The sequence below is a fragment of the Anopheles marshallii genome, chromosome 3 (genome assembly GCF_943734725.1).
Source record: "Anopheles marshallii chromosome 3, idAnoMarsDA_429_01, whole genome shotgun sequence".
NCBI classification, from domain to species: Eukaryota; Metazoa; Arthropoda; class Insecta; order Diptera; family Culicidae; genus Anopheles; species Anopheles marshallii.
The window spans coordinates 18,513,573-18,529,168 of record NC_071327.1 but is presented as its reverse complement, the minus strand read 5'-3'; positions in this window follow the sequence as shown (position 1 = coordinate 18,529,168).

Below are 15,596 nucleotides of genomic sequence, written 5' to 3'. Positions count from 1 at the left end.
TAGCCTTTTCGAGGCGAAATTTATGGGCTATTTTTTAAAAGATGGGTTTTTCTTTGCTGTTCTACCTAACTTTTCTTTTCCATTTCTTTCTATTTCGTCTCACTTTTCAATATGTGGCATTTTCCCTTCGTTCTGCGCCGAGGTTGTAGGAAATTTTGCTCACCTTTGATATTTCCTACGCTGCAGCTGGGCCACGTGCTTACTTCTTCTGCGGTTTCTTGATAGCGTTTGAGTGACATGATTCTAAGAAGCGAAAGATCGTGGGATTTGTCGCGGAATGTCGATCGGTCTTGGGTGATATGTATTTGATGTGTGCTTAATTGTCAGCTGTTTGTTCATGCTTTTTGGTGCACATTCTACATTTAAACTGGCTGTCTCGGGCAGGCGTTTAATACACAAACAGATCAAAAGATTTTACTGTGCGATACAAAATTACAACGCATTCCGCTGCCGATAGAACATTTCTTTTCCGCTGAAAAGCAGCAAATGGTTTATTTTCATCTCCCATCGTCTCAGGCATTTTGTGTGATGTTCGCGAACGTGGCAAACACTGCAGACCAGATTAGCGTTTCAGCAGAACGTCATCAAACACCATAAATGTTCAAAATCAATCACACCATTCTTGGAACGCTATTTATATTTATCGGCTTTTGGTGTGCCTCCTAATGATTCGCATTCCGAAGAATGATGATTGCAGTTGTTACAAAAAAAAGGACGGTAATTGTACTACACTGTGTTGCAAATTAATATTTTCACAAAGTTTTTTCTTTCATCCGCTAAATATGAGATTTTGTAACATAATTTCTATAAAAATTTTCCTGCTTGCCAGACTGGACAGTATTGAAATTGATAACGTTGTTACATTCGCTTCTTCTGTTGGACACAAGGGCATTGTGATGAAGTTCGAGAGTTGGATTGTTTATGTGTTTATGCCATTTTTAGCCATTTTTGGCTTGAAATTCTTATACATTTGAACCATTCGCATAATTTTTAATAATCTTCCTAGTTCTTTCTGTAAGAGCGATTACGTTTACGTTAAGATTAACCGAATGCAAGGTATGACTCGATAGGTACACTTAGACCAAGAGTCTCCAAACTTTTCATCCCACGGGACGCAGTTTTTAAAACTACCGATGCAAGACATTTACACTGACATTACGCTTGCAATATTTGTGATGCGTTCAAAGAACTCGTATCTTTGAATTTAATTAATGAATATAATTATTAAACATTGAGCCGTTAGAAAATAGAACATTTTTTATGAAACCAGTGTTTTATGTTTTAAATTTTGGCAACAGCAGTGTCGCGGGCCGCACTGTAGTATCTCGAGGACTGTGCGACATGCGACCCGTGTGCCGTAGCTTGGAGACTACTTACGATATTAGACGATACGATTCTTTGATGACAAACGGTACAGACCCTATGACCAAAAGCTGCTGGAAAAGATTGCACAATTTGCACAATGATCTTCGAATACTGAAGCTTTTTTATAAGTACCTATCCAATAATTAATCGTAGTAACCGTTGACTATGTCAGAAGCTGCCAAAAGCGTACAAAGAAGGCTTCCATCAATGCTGTTTTCCATCAATCCATGGATAGCAAAGATTAATCGGGAATGAATCGTGAACCCTCGAAAGATTACAAGAATTCGGACAGAGATCGTATCGTCCAACCACACCCAATCAATGCCCTTTGCTAAGCTTGGTTAATTGTCTTATGTGGCAAATGTTGTACATTTTCTGCACAATTTTCACCTTTCATATTTAATTACTTTTAAACTTTTAATTAATTCAACTATTAATATCATTAGTAAAGCACTCATTTTGAGATAAATCCTGTTTTTTGTATTTTAAACAAAATTTTCGTCTTTTTTGTAGAAAATTCCAATACTTCCCATAACTTAATTTCTATTTTGCTAAAAGTATTAAATCATATTGCAACAAAAATAAAACATAAAAACTTCATAAACACAAAGAATTGATTTAAACAATTATTTACACAAAATGTGTTATTATTTGCTGTAAAGTTGTAAAATTGATAATTGACAACAAAAAAACATTGTGCGTACAGTAGAGTGCAACATTCACTATGAAGTTCACTACCCACACGTTTCTGTTGTTTGCCAACCATCTCCTTTTACATTACAAATAACCTTTTGCCTTCGCTCGCTTCATGTTCACAAAACAATGCATAGCATGGGTGTTGTTAACTGGAGCCATTTTTAGCGCTAGCCTCACAACAGCACAACATCAAAATCACACTTATTGCGCAGCAGATTTCCTAGACGAGGGCCGATACAATATGGTACGATCACGCCCAAAAGTGTGGGCATACATGACGGTAGGAAAAGCTTCGGTTTCGGTGTGCAAACCTTTTCTGTTTTGTTGCTGGCCCATGGTGGAAAGCAACCGGTGGCAGGCACCATAAACGACACCGATGTGGGCTGTAATCGGTAGGGATGGCAGGTACAAGACTTTAAACGGGTGTGTGTGTGTGTATACATGATACTATTATGCAATCGAGCCAACATGTTCCACCTGGCGTTTGGATACACTACCCCCCCCCCCCCCCCCACACACACAGGCCGGTCGACGTGGTTGTGCCATGATTATGGAGCTTGGTGTTGCTTTTACCCCCTGGCAAGGATATTTTTAGACCGAATCTGCGCAATTTCCGTACCACTTTCACTGATCCAGTTTTTGCCTGCCGTTCCGCTTCATTGTGCCGGTGGTGCAATGGGTTCGGTTCGCTTATCAATCGCTTCGCTTGTCGAATCGGACCTCGACAGCCCTTTGTGCCGCTTGTGCCTTGTTGTGATGATGCTTCCAACAGTCAGTCCCTAGCCATCACTCCCCTTTGTACACCGTTCGGGTGTGTATATAATTGCTTTACCCACCCTGTCATCCATTCCAGAGGATGTGGAACAGTGCAATCGGGCCCTGCTCGAATGCACCTTACGAGCGTGAGGACAAAGACCAATCACCGCAGGCTTATCGCGTGATGGTGCGGTACACTACCGTGCCAACCCTGGGGAGGTTTTAGTTATTTTAGCCTGCAAACAATAGCGCGTTGATTGTTTTTCCATTTTGCATATCGTTCCATATTTAGCCACAGGGGGTCGCCCGTCTATCTCATTGCCGATGTGCGTAAACAATGCACAGCCCCTCTGGCTCGATATCGATTCGAATGCTGATACAAGATACGGCACTGCTAGGCGGGTTGGTACATCTCAGGGTTAAGTAAGCAGTACAAGGTTAAGGTTGCACACTATCTGTACAAAACCATTTTGCAGAACGGAAATGACAATCGGCTCCCGCACAGTTCCGTTGCGCTTTTTCCAGTTACTGAAGGAAATGGCACAATCGAATGCAATTGGTTGAGGTTTGCTAGGCATGTCAATTACTGGTTTGGTTCATTTCTGTTCGGTTTTCACTACCGTTCTGTAGATTATTATTTTAGTTCCGGGAGAAGGAAGTAAGAGGCAATTATTCATCTGCCAAACAGTTGAATCAACAGATGCTGAGCAGTTGTATTCATTTCCGGGCGGATGGTAATGTCTTATCCGGAGGTGTTGTAACAATAAATTAATTTTTCGTAACGTTGAGTTGTGTTTCTTGATTGTTTTAGCATTCATGAGCTCATAAACCGATGGGTCTTGACAGAATTTCTATCCTTATTTGCAAACTTTCGTGGATTATTTATAGCCCCGAAGCAAAGAAATTGAGCTCCCAAACTGTACACTTAACCTTAAAAGCTACCTTTCGATCGATCGGCTCGAGTTGGAAGGATTGCGTGATTCCATCGCGACCATATCTTACCGCAAAAGAGAAAAATACCAAGCAAACATTCTCCAACAGCGCCAATAAACCGGAGGCACTTCCCCGTTACAAACCGCGGTCACACGGAGACACTGCCGAAGGGAATGCTAAATTTAGCAAGCTACTAAAAATATCGCACCGTGCCGTTTGTTGTGGCGGTCTTAAATCGATTGAACAAATCGTCGCAAAGGAACCATCGACGGGCCCTCTACCCCGTTAGGCGGTTGTTTGAGCCACGGACGACTGAGCTTAAATTGTCACCGCTGGAAGCGGAAAGTGTCGTGCGTTGATTGGATTAGAAAGCGGAGCGGAAATTAAGGGGGGTATTTTGGGGGCGGCCAGGAGTTTGTGGTTGTGGCATTGCTTCGAGTAACAATCGAGTTCATCGAGCGGTTCGGTTGACGAGGGTTTCGGGACGAGCGCGATTAGTTCCATTCATTGGCACTACTCGACGAAAAACACTTCGCACAAAGGAGTCGAGGGCAAATATCGCTCCGAGATCGAATATTTCTCATCTCCGGGTGTTCCGTTTCCTTCTTCGGGCAAAGCGAGATCGGAAATCGAATGCCCGGGAATGGTCGGTACACTCTCGACAGCAAGCCGGCGATAAAGTGTAATTAATTTAACACGATTGTTTATCATCCGCTTTTCATTATTACCGCGACGTGGCACTAATAGAGCAAGCGTACGAGAAGTCACTTACACCCGAGCGGAATTGTTGGCCTGTATAAATGTGCTCTCTTCACAGTCGCTAAATATATAAAATGAAATAAATAAAGCACTGCTGCACGGGCCAACGGACAGACACTTGATTCGATTCCGGTAAAACTTCCTTATTGGATGCTACCAGCATCTGCAGCGCTAGTGATGGTCGAGTTTTCTCATTTACCCACGCATCGGGTATCACATTTCCACTCGCTAATCCTTACTTCTTGGAACTTGGCGAAGAAGCTCAGTTTGCGAGCAATAAGCACGCCGATTACCGGACTGCCTACGGGCGAGTGGAGTGTCATGTTAACAGTGTATCAGAAATAGACTTGCAATAGGATAATTGAAATGAACGGTTATCCGTTTTCGTGCTCCCTCTGCGAGCAATGTTATCGGAAAGTGATCATGCGCAGGCAACATCTGCCGCGCAAAGGGGAGCAGCTTTTTAATTTGATTGAAGTTGCAAAGTCCATAAATGTTTTATTCGTCAAACGGAGCAGCATTGGCCGAAGTGTTTCCATGCTTCTACTTCATTCCTCTCGGGAAGCTATGAGAACGGTAAGCTCAATAAGCTGCCCACAAACCACATAAGCTTTGTTGGTGGGGTTTGTTGGAAGCCTTAAGCCATTGTAAGCGCTTGCGGCAATCAATTTGGAATTGGTGTGTAACGTTCCCACCCGGCAGGAAATAACAATTCCGACGGATGGTTGTGACGGTTTGAGCGCAGCTGACAAACGATTTGTTGAACTCCCAGCGCAACAAATTAAACACTGGTGGGTGTGAGAGACAACACGCCTTCACTCCACAAAACTACGGCAAGGGAAATGAAAGCAGATTTCTTCCGGTTTGTTTGATTATTAATACATAATATTGCGATGTCTTGAATTAAATTCTTCACCCGGCGAAAGAGTTCCAATTAATTGCACTACGCTTTTATGTCTTAAAAGCACCTCAACCTTCACCAATCAATTAACGTGCAAACAAACGGGAATGTATTTTCCCTTTCATCAAACGAAACTGGTGACCGAAGCAGCGGACTGAATTCGCTAGCGAACTGTGTGCCGCCCACGTGCGAATTTTACCCGCAACGGACCACACTTTCGGTAATAAAAGAATTTTGTACAGTCGACGGAATGGCAACGCAGTTTCCACTCTCACACACACCCCTCCCAATGGTAAAGTTACCAGGCAAGACGTTAAAAACTCATCCTTTCCGCTCGTCGAGGTGGTAAAACTGAGAAGCTATTTCCAGTTTACATTTTTCGGTACGGAGGGAGTGAGCTTTTTCTTTTTCTCCCGCTTGTATCGTGTTCAAGCCACAACAAGCCCCAAGTGATGGGAACGCAATGTTTTGCATATTTAGAAAGATGTTGCGTTCGTGGTTTTCAGGGTGGCAGAAGAATGAGCTTGCGAAGGCAGAATGGTTGTGTGGGAGATGACGGGTTCCGTACGTACCCGATCGTTTGACACCTGTCAGATGGAACGATGGCTTATGATAATGAGGTACGGTGTGCGCAAACATTATGACCTTTTCACATTGTTTACGTACGTTTTTTGGTTCGTATTTCATGGTAGTTTATTTGTATAATGTATGTAACAAACTGGGCTGTTAATGATCGATCACCCACTAGTGGCGCCATCTATCGTGAAGTTTAGAAGTGAATTTGTTAAATATGTTCATTTACTTTCTGTGGTTAGATTGATGTAACTAAAACTGATATTTGTTTACATTTTATAAACAAATATTTGTCTTTAAGTTTCCAAAAAATTCTACTCTCCTCTGACTAACACTATATGCAGTGAGATAACATAGGACGCACACTCTCTGGCTGCTCCAGGAAGCCGGGCGCTACTTGGAACATCACTGCCACTAACCATCAAAAGTCCTGCTGCATTACCCACCGACCGTGCGGTGCTTTTTGATGGGCTTCGCTCAACATTGCCGGTAAAAATAGACATCCCCGCCGGGTTTTCCCCAACAGCTATTTTTAGCCACCGCAACCAAATCGAACGCTTGTTTATGTAAATATGGAAGGTGTTGCGAATAAACCGTACTGTTTGAGATTAAACCAGATACCATCACACTGTTCCACACGGATCCTTTAACCTTCAGCAGCAAGCGGACGCGATGGATGACGCAATCCCTTCGTACCGTTCGTGAGCTATGGTTCGAGAATATGGAAATGATTTTTTAATGAGTGAATAATTTAATCATAAATCATACGCTTAAGCGCCAAAACACGCTGTAATGCGAATTTTATTTTTAGCTCCCTTTAGGGTGGCTCCACTCACTTACCAAACCTTGGTAATTACATGATTATGTACGGAGGCAACCGGGTTTCCAACATCTTTTTCCCTTAGATGCACACATATAACACCCCGTCCTATAAATAATGCATAATCTCATCAAAGACCTTTTTTCGGCGAAGCTTTTATTCGGAGGTGATCGTTTCATATAATACGCTTTTCGCCATTGCTGGAAGCCACCAGAGCAATGCACGAAAGAATCCATTCTGGACAAAAGCCAACAGTGAGGGGGGGGGGGGGGGGGGGGAAACCACCCTTACGGTTCCGTATGTCGTATAATTTATCACAGCACACAAACTTCACAAGACAACTTCAAATAAACTGTACTCAACCGTGTCTCGACCTTCCTGTAAGACGCGCTTCCTACTTGCTCCTCAGCATATGAGCACTTTTCACATACACACACACACACCGGGCTACTTTCACCGGGCACTGAAGCATGGCGTGGGTTCAATGTTGTTTCTTCCTCCTCTCATCTCCGAACCATCCCATCTTGTATTACTTTCAACCTGTTTTTTTTTGGGGATTGAAGTTTCCTTTGGCATGGGTTGGCATATAATATGAAGAAGAGCAACAGCAACAAAAAAAAACGGAAAACCTTTAGGCACTCAGGTAAGGAAGGAAACGACCCTTAAAATTCAATATCGATAGCCACACGGTAGCCTTGTCCACCGCAGACGCAACACGCATTGTGAACCGACCGCAGACGCAGACATCCAAAACAGAAGCGAACCATATTGATCCATGCATGGATGGAATTCGGATGACAAAATGCGCGCACCCGTATCACACGATTGGCACGGTTGAGCGGGTAAAACGTCGCTCGTACGAGCTTGGGAATGGTTTGTTTTTTTTTTTTATCCGAAAGCCCAAAACTCTATTCGGACGTACCCTCGTTCCGGCGGAAGTTATAATTGATTTTCTCTTTGCGATCAGCTCGGAACGCTTCAAAGCTTCAGGGCACCACAATAACAACAACAGAAATTATCCATCTTTAATATAAAGCTTGGCAAATCTTACGATTTGCGCTTGGGGACCACTATATGCTACAGAAATTCATTCCGCCATTGCGTTGTAATGGACATCGGACGACGATTCATTTGAAATTCAATCGCCACCAATGCCACCCAACTGCACGGCATGAAGTTTCGCCCTGCTTCATTATTCATACCATTTCAGTCCGGTTGAATAATCGCCGTCAAATCACGGCCAGTTTGGACAAGCGCACCGGCCCGGCCACCGTGAGCTACCGGGCGTCTCCATTGTTGATGCGACCAGCTGCTGCACCAAACATCTTCATCGTGTGCTGCACTGATCGCAGCAAGCCGCTTGCGTCCCTACCGCAGCGTTCACACGGCAACGGCCCCGTACGCATAGCGTGCGGTGATTGGTTCGTGGTGAAATGGATTCGCTGCCCACGCACCGCTTTGTACATGGCGAGAGAAAGGCTCGCTTTGGACCGCAATCCGGACCGGTGGGCATGCGCACCAAACCCAACCAAACCAAAAACAGATCCCGCGGTTCCCGGTCTCGAACGCCTCCGCGTGTAATCTCGGGACGGTGTTGGGGTTTTATTTTCTCTTGCTGTTGTTTGCCCAACCATATGGTGTCGGTAAAGACCCTGGCCGTGACACTGGCAGGAAGGTGCTCTGTATGCATGCACAAAAGCCCATCATCGCTGGTGGCGATGTGTCACGTTGTGACACTGTGAAATTACTTTCCCACTGGTGCGTCGCGAAGGTTAGCGAAACTTGTGTGCCCACTTCAGGCCGGTGCCTTAAGGAAAAAAAATACAAAACAAAGATGGATGGCAGGGATGCGGGAGGCGGAGATTATGTACATGAAGCAGAAGAAAATCGAATAAAGTAAGTGAACATGCAACGCTTTTACGCACCTCCGATCCAATCCGTCTGTGGATCGTGCGTTGAATGATTCATAAACGTGTGGCACGTGTGAATGACGCCACCCTTCTTTATGCTTTTGTATTTTTTTCCCCACAAACGCACCGTGGTAAAAAAAAGTTTATCATGAAACTTTTAATGTCATAATTCTAAGCATAAAATGCCCATGTTTTACCTTTCATGTTTCAATTAACCTTTGCACTGTGGCGAATCGATGAACCACTTTAACTTCCACTTTTTCTCATCATGTGGTTCATATTTCCACGTGTATGACATTACATTTTTCACACCAAACCGGACAACCATCGACGAGCAACTTCTTGCCTCAATGGTTTCACTTCCAGGAGCGCCTAACTCACCTTCAAATTGTTGGGCTTCGAAAAAAAAAGGGAGGTGGAATACCTGCTTTCTAACGCACCAACTTGAACCCAACTATGACGTCAGCCGTGTTGAGCTTGTCCAACGGTTCTCTGCACCTAGCATTCACCGAAGTACTCTGCCCTTAACAGTTTTACCTTCAGGAAAAAAAGGGAACCCCTTTTTTACCTCGACATTAAAAGTTCACCCAGCGGGAATTCTCATGCTTCCCTGGGTCACCTTCACCAGCAAAGCGCACCGCATCGTATCTGTTCACAGCAGATTAATAAATGTGCTGTCAAAAAAAAAAGAAACATGGAACCCCCAACATAACGTCGATAAGGTTATGATGGTTTGGTTTTGAAAGATGCAATTGCGTCACCTGATTGTGTAAAGGATTGGATTCACCTTCTGCAACTGACGCGACAGCTGATTATATCACTGTGCACTTTGTGATTGCGAAACAATTATTTACGTATCAATCGATGTTCGAAGCGAGGGGAAGTGATGCGACAAAAAAAACATTCCATCAACCCATTATTTTGTAGGTTGTCTACCGAACATTGCTTGTAATAGATAAAGTTTGATGAGCAGTAGAATGGGTTTATGGCATAATCACCATTCCGTGCATCAAATTTTATCTCGGGCATGCACTATCGAACAAATCTTTATGGCCGGTCCCTTATCGCGCACATCCCCATCAAGAAGTTCCATTTTAATGACCCAATAACGGCAGCGCTGATCCACCCACCGTACCCAAACCCAAACGTGGAATACATTTCTACAAGCTACACCGAACGAATCGGCAGTCACGAGACGTGAGTGGTTTATGAAGATTTTTTTTTTCGGGAATCTCCCCAAACGCCCAACTGTCTTCCTTGGCATCCCTGGCGGAGTAGTTTGTTTCACGCATCGAGTCACATTTCCATTTTTATGCGGCAGCATCAAACCTCGACCCTGGTTAGCTGGTGGAACGTTCCGGCAACCGGAAGCTTAACGCCATCGCCACCGTTACCAGAACGGGGCGACGTTGCTACGACTACCGCACATGTGTCTGCCGATTCTTCGCTTACTTCCCGAGAAGAACGCCATTCCCCACGATTGGACGGGAGAGCTCGATAACGATGGTAAAAGGCAGGCGAAAACTATTACCGCACCGCATGCTGTCCAGGTTCGCGTCGTACAAGGGCAGGAGATTGATGAGAAGAGACCGTACCGAAATGGGAACGAAACCGTCGGCTGTCAGCTGTGTGTGGAAGTGGGGTGAAGTTATTTTTAAAAACGACTAGTCCGACTGTCGCCATTTTGCTGTTTAGTGTGCTTCGCTTTGCTCCATATAAAGTGTAGCAGGTGGCGAGGGTTGGAAGAAACAGGAACTACTGTTCAGTCCCTTGTAAGGTGTCTTTATGTCGCTTTTAAGTGTGGTGTGAAAATGACTTGTGCTAAGATACCTGTTTAGAAGTCACATTCGCTTTTCCGACGGCATTAGGTGGCCATTAAAAAATGTATTCAACTTATTAATTTAACAAAGCTAACGTCAACCATATGTTTAATAATGCTATGTTGGCTGGAATCTTGAGAAAAAAAAAAATACATTCCAAAGTAAATGTCAGTGCTTGGTTCAGCTTTTGCCGCAGTCTTGGGGATTGACTTCTTCTTCTTCTTTTTTAGCGGCATCACAACCTCTAGCGGTCTAGGTCTGTCATTTCAGGCTTTTTTCTCTTTTTTTATTTACCCGTAGCTGGGAAGTCTGTCCTGGGAAATTGGGCGATTGTTGAGAAGAGCTATTCATGTGAGTCTTTGATGAGGAATTATTCAAATTAAGGAATTGACTCTCTGAAAATTCATGAATCTCCAGAGAGATCGTCAGAAATTTCTGAATTATCAAAGATTTATGAATTGAAATTCTGATTTCAGAAGCAAAACATGTAAAAATAATTCTAAAAACATGCTTGTTAATTTCTGAGCATTCATGAATCTTTGATGAGTCATAAATCTTTGAGGATTCATAACTCTTTGGAATAGAGATTCAGATTCAGAAGAAAAAAAAAATAGATTCTTGTAGACTCGCTTGTCTCCATAAAAAATCCGTCGGCTACAGCTGAGGGTCATTAAAACCTTCACTTTTAGCTACAAATCTCTTCCAATATTTTTCTAGCACCTTTGTTGAGACTGGCTGAAGCTTATTTTCGGAAGATATTTTGTGCATCTAAGATCACCAGACGTCCCGTAAGGAAGAACAATTTTTTTTGTGCTGATCGTCAATCAAATAAAACACCTTCTCCAGCTAAATGTCACGAGGAATCTTCAACTATTGAACTTCTTGGTGGAGGACTCGAAGAACACTATTCAGATGTCTGTTGTTGCCATTGCACGTCAAGTGGATCGGATCATCCATCAAAATCCCGACGGCAAACTTCATTCGAAAGTTTTTTTTTCAACAGCATTTTCACTGATTGCTGCCGTTCAGACATGGATGAGCTCTATCCGCATAACAATTTCCCAATGTCCAGCAAACATTTTTAACATATTTAACCTAAGAACATATTTAACATATTAATAATCCACAGAAAATGTTTAAAAACTTTCAAAGATAACAAAAACATTCAATGTTATAAAATATTTGTATTTTTTGTACTAAATTTCATTCAACGTAGAGGAATTCGCTCAATGACTAGCAACGAAAACGAACAGAAGCCATTGAAAAAAAGGCATCCTTTCCGTTTTTTAATCTCGTTAGCAATTTGAGCCGATTTCCCAACAGACAGTACGCTCTCCTCACCCAATCTAAAGGAAACCAATCCCCAGCTGAATACTAATCACCAAAATTGCGACATCAGGGATGAAAAATGTTACGGGGAAAAAAAGATTCTCTCCCAAGACAGAAATTACCCAACCGCTCCATTTGTATTTGCATAAGCACGCGAGCAAGAAGCACTGAATAGCACAAATGATCGGTTCGGCTTGCAAGAAAGGAAACCGGAAAAGCTTCAAAAGGATCGCCAATGCCATACGTTAAGACGGCTGCATTCATTCACCTGCCACGTGGCGGCGTATTCTTCTATCCCCGAGGGGGGTGAAAAATTCACCGGAAAATAAAACCCCGCCGCACTCGACGCAAAGAATCGGAGATACTGTCGCTACCGAAGATGTATTTATTCCATCTTGTTTTTTTTTTTTGCTGCGCTGTTCTAATACCCGACAAACAGCACGGACTCCACGTGCACGGATGCAAAACAAAGCAAATGTCAGCGGGCGAAAATCCAGCACCGCAGCACAAGCTCAACGCATCCGAGCTTGCCGTTTCGTGCGCCAACCATTCGCCAGAGCGTAGAGGGGGTTTTCCGGAAAGGATTTTCCCATCATCCCTACTGTGCTTGGAGGAGGGGGTTTGGGTACCATCCTTCAAGCCACCCCTGGGGGGGAGAGAGGGCGTATGTTGTTTTGTGCTGCTCCAATGCTTAACTGCGTAGTAGCGAGTACTTTTGTTCCACCTTCCATCCAATGTACCAATGCAACATTTCATCGCCATTGTGCCCATTATTACAGTAAAACAACGACAGCACCGTACACTGCCAGCAAAAGCAGACGCCAGAGCCCGATGAGCATGCTTATCTGCGTCTTCCGCGAAAGCGAACCGACGGGGGTGAGAGTAGAAGTTGGCAACAAAAAAAATATATCAGAACCACCAGCGAACGGATAAATCTGCCAACAATCTGCCCATTCCATATGGTGCACGGTGGCAAAGATAGGAAGAAAAGTTCGCTAAAAATAGACTCACTCACATGTGCTGCCTTAGAACGAAGGACGAAGTTGATGATGATGATGCGCCCGTCGTTTGTTGTCCCTCGTGTGGCCACGTTCTCCACCTTACCATCCCATGTTCTACTGGCAAATTCAATAAAAATGCGAACTTCCACGCATGTTGCTTCCATTTTCTTCCTTTTCCCATAAAAAAAAAAAATAATCGACATGATTGAGACGAAGCGAAGTACAACAGGACAAAATACACCACTCAAAGACGACTCGCACATCAAATGCCGACACGGTACACACGGTTCGGCAAGCGAACAAAGAAAACCCCCCGGCATAAACAATGTTGCACAGGAAATGTATGTGTGCGTGTGTGTGTGTTTTTTTTTCAGTCTGCTATTTTTGATCTTTTGTGCAGCAAAGACGCTTGGGACACTGTGGCCGTGTCCCATATGGTGAGCCGGGGTAGTTCCCATGCGAAGGGCAAATTAGTGTATTAAATTTTTAGCGTCTAAGCGGTGTGTGTGTGTGTTAAGAATTTGGCAAACGTTCCCATTTTTGTTACTTTTGTGAAGCTTTTTGACTAATTTGAATGCCTAAGTAACATGCATTTCCGATTTTTGTTTAGATAATCTGATGAAAAGGGTAATAGTTCCACCAGGCAGAAAAAAAAACATCATCGCAAACTTCATGCAAAGCGCATTGCAGCACATGCAAATGCAAGTGCATTTGCATTCTAGTTTTTCTTCACCAGGAAAAAAAATGCACGTTTTGTGCAATGAAACCAAAATGTAGTGCTTCGGATACAAATGGAACCTCCCTTAATAGGCTCACGTTGTGGTGAGACAATACCATCCGAGTTCTGGCTAAAAAGTTGTTCAATTGTAGTATTAAAAATAAGCCTCGGAAGCGTAACAAGTTGTGCTAAAAACAAAAAAAAAACCCTCCCATTTCTACCGGAGCATGTCTACAAGAGCCATGTAACAGTGCCGTTACTCAGTTTATTTGAGTTTCAGTTCACAAACTTCTCCCATTTTCCGGGCCTTTTAGCTTGTAGCAGAAAATGCGAAGTGGAGGCAAAAACAAAACCTCTATAATTCCATCAACGCGCTCGGAAAAGCATCCCAAAAATCCATAAGGAAGCTTTTCCGCTTCATTACGCCCGCATTGCGCGATGAACAAAGGACCGCTCCGGCCGGCGGTTGTGTGTGTGTGCTGAAGTTCGAGTTTGTACGATGCGTGGGCGAGTGTAATAGCGTCCCGACCGTCAGCTTGCACACGGTGGAACGGTCCCAGTGGCACCGTTCGGTGGGTAATATTAAATCCAATCCCCTGTCCACGATTGCGGCGTGGGTGGACAGCACTGACAGCGGCAACGCGCGCCCTCGCTTTAAGTGTGTGTGCTGGGGCGGGTGGGGCGAAACGAGAATTAATTAGAGTCACATATCCCTCCCCAACCAAAATTCCACCCCGATAGGCTAGAGTTCCCGAAAATGAGGCAAATTCATAAACATCGCATCAGTTTCAGCTTGAAAGGAGCCATTCGCCACAGTAGAACCGCCCGCAATTTGACATATGGACAGTGCTGCAGTTGCGAATAGCTTCGCAGGATACAGGCACATATTAATTGGTGTTGGCTTGCGTAGGTGAAATGCATATGCTTCATTCGCGTGTGGGAAGTTCTCGCATTTTGAAGCGAATTTTCCAAATTTTGACCTGATGAGGTTATGTTATGCACCTAAATGCACTCATAATCAAAACACACCCACACTCATACACACCGAGCGAAGGGTGGAAATGGACAAAACACAAATCACCCCCACGAGTGTTTAATAGGCTGCAAAGCAATTCGTTCTGGAAAGCTTTTCCACACGCGCAAACTCCTCCTCCTCCACGGTCGTATTTGCCTGAACAACCATCAAGTAAGCCAATGTGTGCAGCAGAATATTTCCCCTTTTTTCAAGTGTCCCATCACACACAGCAGGCGATGGTTAGAATCGTGAAAGCTTGCTCAACCGTACCTTCCCTTTGCTACACAGAAAGCTTTCCGAACGGTTGGGCGACCCGTTTTGCATGGGGTGGCGAATGTTCCGCACGGAATTCTAGCAAATTTTGTGAATGAAAGCTTCCACTGCGTACTTCGTGCACTGCGTTTGACCTGCGCGCTTTTCCCGCTTTCCCCCCAAATCTCCCCCTCCCCAGACACACACACCGAGCACCCTGCCCTGCAGCAGTCGGGGTTTTCCGTTTGGAATGGTATGCTGAATAATGTTGAATGAAACGGAACCTGAGCCGCTGTGCGTTTGCGTGGTAGCTGGAAGGTTCTAGCTGGGTGGGTGGGATGTAGAGGATTAATGCCTGCGGAGGGGTAATGTGCTACTATAAAATGAAGACGATCCGCAACAATGGTAAGAACGAAAATATGCTGGTGGCCTGGGACGGTCGTGAAAGGGAAGCCGGGACGGGGTAAAGGCGAGCAAAATCCATCCGAAAATGGCTTGAATGGCAAAAGCAGCAAAAACACCCACCGTTGTGTGGCCTTCAGCTGATGCAACAATTTCGTTGCAGGATTTCTGTTACAAAACTACCCTTTTGTTCAAATATGTTTCCATTAAGCAAACACTGTGATACAGCTCAATCAAACGACACCAAACATATACATCAAACGAAAACTCACAAACTTTGCTCTATTGACACATCATTAAGCTTGAGGAACGTTCGAAAGACCTTTCCGACGGCACTCAATTAAAA